Below are 6,000 nucleotides of genomic sequence, written 5' to 3' on the forward strand. Positions count from 1 at the left end.
GTAAAAAGACAAGATGCATATTTGAAAAGAGATTCAGATACACATATTTGCAGCAAAGGAAATTATCATAAAGAAGGTAAAATTCACATCAGAAAGGAAACTCAGATACACATTTGAAAAGATAGCAAGTCAGTATCTTTCAGGGGAAGAAAACGAGGTAAGGAAGTAAAACAATTTTTAGTTGGGCTTTAGACTCTGTAACTAGTATAATATTTTCATCATGAGAGACCTTTGTTCTCAGGAGTTCTGTATATATCTGTTCGATCATACTGGCTAATTGTCGTTAACTAGTTAACTAGGCTCAACTATTCTATATCTAACTTTCTCTCTGCTAGATTTATAACTACAAGCCTAGTGAGTTATAATCTTCCATTCTGGGTAAAGATGGGCTGTTTAATTGACGTAGCAAAATCTGGGTAGTTATCTAGAAAGAAAACATTGATTCCATATTTCCCAACATAAAGTAGGATGAATTCCAAATGGTGTTTCCAATTGTGATTCAAAAATTCAAGATTACGGGTTCCTGGGTGGCTCTTGATTTCGGCTCAGATAATGATCTCAGGGTCTTGGGAGCAAGCCCCACGGATGGGGCTCCGCACTTTACTTGGGATTTCCCCTCTCCCTCTGGCCCTCCCCCTGCTTGCCCTCTCTCTTTATCTCTTGATATAATGAATAAATAAAATCTTTTTAAAAATCCAGAATTATTTAAAGGAAAATATTGACAAATTTTATTTCAAGAGAGCTTCTGAATGAGTGGTGAGAGTATAGTGAATTTTTCCTTAGTATATTTACCCTTCTACTTTCCATACTTTATGCAATAGATATGTACGATTAGAATAATCATGGAGTGAAACAAAACCAAACCTCCTGTATGACAGAGTAAAACTCCACAGGCAACGTCAAAGAGAAATCTCAGGCTAGGAAAATAGAATTGCTATTCATATGTGATGAGGTTGGGAATATAGTATGTGAGGTTCAGTGGGGTGGAGTCCGGAGCTGATGACCAAGAAAGAATTCTTGAGACGTCTTTGGTGCAAAACGGTGGTTTTTTAAAGCACAGGGACAGGCCCCGTGAGCAGAAAAGGTTGTGAGAGGTGTCTGATTATATACCATGTGGTTGGGGGAGGTAAGGAAACAGGGAGGTTGAGAAAGTACTTTCATATGTTAAAAAAGACGCACAGGATATGGAGACCTGGCCATTGTCAAGTTAAGATTGTTTACCCCTCTAGTAAGACATTAGCATTGAGATGGTTGGGAACTTCCTGGAGGCTGCAGATTATAAGGACATTTAATTGTATCTACATTTCCTTCTGGAAGCTAGGTTATTGGTAGAAATGCTTTGTTCTTGTAAACTGCTAAGACATTTGTAAACTGAGGGAGACTTAAGTCTTGCAGGATTGTGGTCTCTATAGGTTAACTATTTCTTTGCCCTTTAGGGCAGCCTGGAGTGCCTGAGGAATGTCACCTACATCCCATGGTGGGGGGGGGGGTTGCAGGGTGTCAGTTTCTGCTTTGTCCTCAGCTTGCCTTCTGTTCCCTCATCAATATCACCAAAAGGATTCCCCGTGTCACTTAGTGTAGGCTTGATCACGGTGTAAGAGAAAACAGCCACAAAATCTCAGTGATTTAACAATAAAAGCTTATTCTTAGCACAGGACATTTCTTCCCTCATTGGTTGGCTGATGGCTTTCTTCTGCAGGCTTCTCAGTCTGGGATGTAGGACTATAAAGTAGTGTAGGGAGGAAAGAAGTCTTTTTCTATTACCCAGTTTAAATTCATTGCCTGGGGCCCTGCTAATTAAACTGACAAAACCCAGATAAACAGGAGGAAACAGAAGTTTACTCCTGCTTGCTGCCTGTGTCACCTACAAGGACTTCATGATGAGTGCCTAAGAGTAGCTCAAACTTGGGCTTATAAGCATCTTAGCAAAGAACAATACATTTGTGGAGTAGTTGCAAAATAAAGGACAAGGGTTTTGGACTTCCAAGGGCAGCGAACTGCAGGAAGGTCAATACATGGGGGAAACCAATGGAGTAAGGCTTGCCTGTGAGAATCCATCTCAGTACCAACTTTCTACTTCTTCGTGGCCATAAAACCTCCCCAGGAGAGGGAATTCATGACAGTCCTCATTTCTCAGAAATTTTTGCTTTTACTTAGGTAAAGGAAGTTCTGGGAAAGCTGCTTTTTTGTGTCTGTTGAGTCTCATTCGCCTTAAACTTAAAATAATCTTTTTGCCAAAGTGACATATTTTGGGGTAGCATATTTTAGCTTCTACCTAGAATATTGTCAGTTGCTGTTTCAGAAGGAAAGAGCGCTGAAAGAATTATGAAAGTGAGCGCTGAAGAATTAGGCACGTGCCTTTTAAAGTTCAAGTGAGAAGCCACATACCTTTGGGGTGGAAAAAAAAATGGTCACACCTGACTTCAAGGGAGCAGAAAAACATGTCCAGAACATGTATCCAGAAATGGAGAAGAGACATATTTGGGAAAATACCAGTTACTACACTCCTATACATTTAAAAGGAACCTACAAATCAATTAGAAAAATATAAAAGATTTAGCAGAAAATTTGGCAAAGAATATGAAAAAATGGTTCACAGAAGGGAAATCGAAATGGGTCTTAAATATATGAAATGTATGAAAAGATGCTGGAACTCATTCATAGGAACAGAATTGTGCATCAAAGCTACTGTATGAAGCAAATTGGTTATGAGTTGGTAATTAATAAAACAATGGATATGTGGAAATTCATTACAATATTCTTTTTGTTCTCATATAAAGATGTTTTGCAATAAAAAGGGAGAGGAAAAATTACGCCAATTAATTCACCAAAAAACCCCAGAAAATCTGAATAAATATATATGTGTTAAAGAAACTGAATCAATAAGCAATAACCTTCCAAAACAAAGCACAGAGACCAGATGGGTTCATTGGGGAACATGCCAAACATTTAAGGAAGAAATTATACCAATTCTCAACAGTCTCTTTCAATAGATAGAAGCATTAGGAATACTTAATCATTTCATGAGGCCAGCTTTATCCTAACACCAAAACCAAAGAGATTCCCAATAAAGGAAACTAGAGAGCAATATCTCTCATGAACATAAATGCAAAAATCCTCAAAAAATAGCAAATCAAATCTAACAATGTATTAAAAAAAGAATTGTCCATCATGCCCAAATGGGATTTACTGCAGGTATGCAAGGCTAGTGCAACATTTGAAAATTGGTTGATGTAATCCATCATATCAGCGGGCTAAGGAGAAATCATATGACCGTATCAGTAGATGGAGAAAAACATTTGACAAAATCCAACTCTCATTTATGATAGAAACTCTCAGCAAACTCAGAGTAGAAGGGAATGTCCTCAGCTTGATAAAGACTAGTATCTACAAAATCCCGCAGCTAACAGCAGATGGTGAGAAAGGGGAATCTGCTGGCTAAATCAGGAATAGAGCAAGGATGCCCCCTGTCAACACTCCTTCTCAGTATGGTTGGAAGTACTGGCTGATTTAGGAAGAAAAGAGAGAAATCAAGGGGATGCGGAAAGAAGGAACAGCTACGGATAGCTCATTACCACCCAGAGCTGGTGGTTTACATTGCGTTCACTTGGGTGGTGTGCATTCTGTGGGTTCTGACAGATGTGTCCAGGCACGGATCCCCCATTAACAGGATCACATTTAATGGCTTATCACCAGCAGTAAGTCAGAGTTGCTGTGGGTCTACCCCCTCCCCAGCACCTGGTGCTCTTGGTAGTGGGGTTGTCACTGTCCCAATAGGTGGGTCCTGGTATCTCATCATTGTTTAATTTGCATTCCCTGAGGACTTTGGTGTGGCCCATCTTTTCCTATGCCTAGTTGGCATCTGTGTATCTTCTTTGCCGAGAGTATTTGAAAGTATTTTGTCTGTTCTTTAAATCAGTTGGCTTCTTACTGAGTTTTGAGAGTTCTTCGTATATTTCGGATGCCATTCTGTTATCAGGTCAGTGCCTTGCACATACTTCTCGCACTCCATGGCTTGTCTTACTGTCTTGAGAGTGTCTGTCCCAGAGCAGAAGTTTTTAATTTTAGTGAAGTTCGACCTACCAATGACTTTCTTTACACATCGTGTGCCCTTGGTGCTGTCGTTTTTACTTTGGAGCCGTCGCTGTTCTCTCCTGTGTGACTTCTGAGGTGAGACACAGGAAACCGGGCCAGTGGCTGCCATGGGGTCCGAGGTGGTAACCCTTCCAGCGGATGGCGGACTCGCGGGGCTCTGGCGGGCGGGTTTCCCTCTGCGCAAACCCTTGGCGGCCGGGGCGGGCGGGTGCGGGGTTCCCTCCGCGCGGACTCGCGGGGGCTCGACGGGACGCGAGCAAAGAGAAGCTGGCACGTGGATCAAGCAAAGAGGGAAAGAATCACGGGCTTGTTGAATCCGAGATTCTCCACGAAGCCAGGTTCACAGGTGCGCGCTCCAGCGTCAGCTGGCGAGGTCTGTATGGGCCCAGCCGTTGCCTCGGGAGCAAGATCACGGCGGGATTTGCGCGCGTTGGTCTATCTCAGGTTTTTCTCTGAGCGGAGTCAAGTTGGGGGCGGCAGGTCCCAGATTCGGTCACCCTTTCAGCCGACTCAGCGGCGAGGAATTGGGGCGGCGTTTCCTGTGAGCGTGTGGCTGGCCGAAGCTTGTTCCGCGGGTCTGGACGGCCCGTGCACTCCTGTGCCGGATGCCGCATTTGGCCGTGGGCTTGAGACGGGCGGTGCGCAGCTCCGCGGTCGGCGTCCGCTCGCGCTGGCAGCGAGGATGCAGGTGGGAGCCTCCCTCCCGGACCGCACGCTCGGAGTGGGGACAGAACAGCGCCGAATAATTCTGCCCTTTTAACAGGACAGGAATGCTGTCCGACCAGCGTTCCACGCCAGGGGATGTAGCTCAGTGGTAGAGCGCATGCTTCGCATGTATGAGGCCCCGGGTTCGATCCCCGGCATCTCCACTCAGCTTTTTATTCCGGTTCTTAACTAGTCCAGCCTCTGCTCCGGAATTTCCAGACGAAACATCTTAGTCCTTTCTCATCTTTAACCCTTATCATTCCCTTTAAGTAGAGCTATTTCCCGTCTGTGTTTATTTCTCTGACATTTGATTAAGCACCGCATATTCCCTGCTTTCTGGAAATTTCCCTGGGGTGTTTTATTACGCAGTGAGAAGTACAAAGTCAGAGGGACAGTTCGAAAGAAATTCATCCTATGAAAGCATGCAGGAAGAGGGAGTACAGCTGCACGTCATGAGGTCCCATCCATTCTCACGTTACACTGGAAAATTATCAATAGAAGTAACATACCTTTCAGTAATTTTTTAAGGGACGGGTAAGGTAGGATTTTGGTGTTGAGGTGGGAGTTGCGTATCAATATTCAAGAGTCCACCCTAAGACCATTTGAGGAATTTCTTCATAGGCCACAGTCACTAACCTAGTTACCATTTTATTTCTCACTGCCTCTTTGGTTTTACTTAAGGGTTCTGTGCCGGAGAGCTGGTCTTGGGCCAGTGCAGGAGGCTTGGGAAAATAGTTAAGGTTAGAAATAGCTCATAGAAATGGAAGGCAGAGTTGGTTAGAAACTGGCAGGAGATTGCCTGACAGCACCGGAGGTCAAAGTGAGGCCCCATTCTGGCCATCTCTCAGCAGATGGGGTTTTAGGCTTATGTGATTTCTGATTGCATTTACATTGATTCCTTGATTCAACTGAGTGCTTTGAAATATTGATAATGTAATAACAATAATTTACTGTTTCCATTCACATTAAAAAATACAGTAAAATGGTACCATGTATTTGTCTGCCCTTAGTAAAAGGAAATCCAATAATTTACTTAATAAACCTCTGTTGGGTGCTTTTTCTGTATTGCTGTGTAGCTGTGCTGAATCAGGAGGTAACAGAGGAAAGGAGGGGGGAGGATTTATAAACCATATTGCAACTCTGTCATAATTAGCATGTTGGAGGTTTGTGGGAGATACTGGGTAGGATCAATTCTGAGGA

At 43.3% G+C, this 6,000-nt stretch overlaps 1 non-coding gene across 1 annotated transcript; it reads left to right on the top strand.

Annotated features, from left to right (window-relative positions):
* Window positions 1–4,892: 4,892 nt before the first annotated feature.
* TRNAA-CGC lies at window positions 4,893–4,964 on the top strand. Its single transcript has one exon. It is a non-coding gene; the product is annotated as a tRNA-Ala (tRNA).
* The last annotated feature ends 1,036 nt before the right edge of the window (window positions 4,965–6,000 follow it).

This window comes from Ailuropoda melanoleuca, chromosome 5 (assembly GCF_002007445.2).
Source record: "Ailuropoda melanoleuca isolate Jingjing chromosome 5, ASM200744v2, whole genome shotgun sequence".
NCBI lineage: Eukaryota > Metazoa > Chordata > Mammalia > Carnivora > Ursidae > Ailuropoda > Ailuropoda melanoleuca.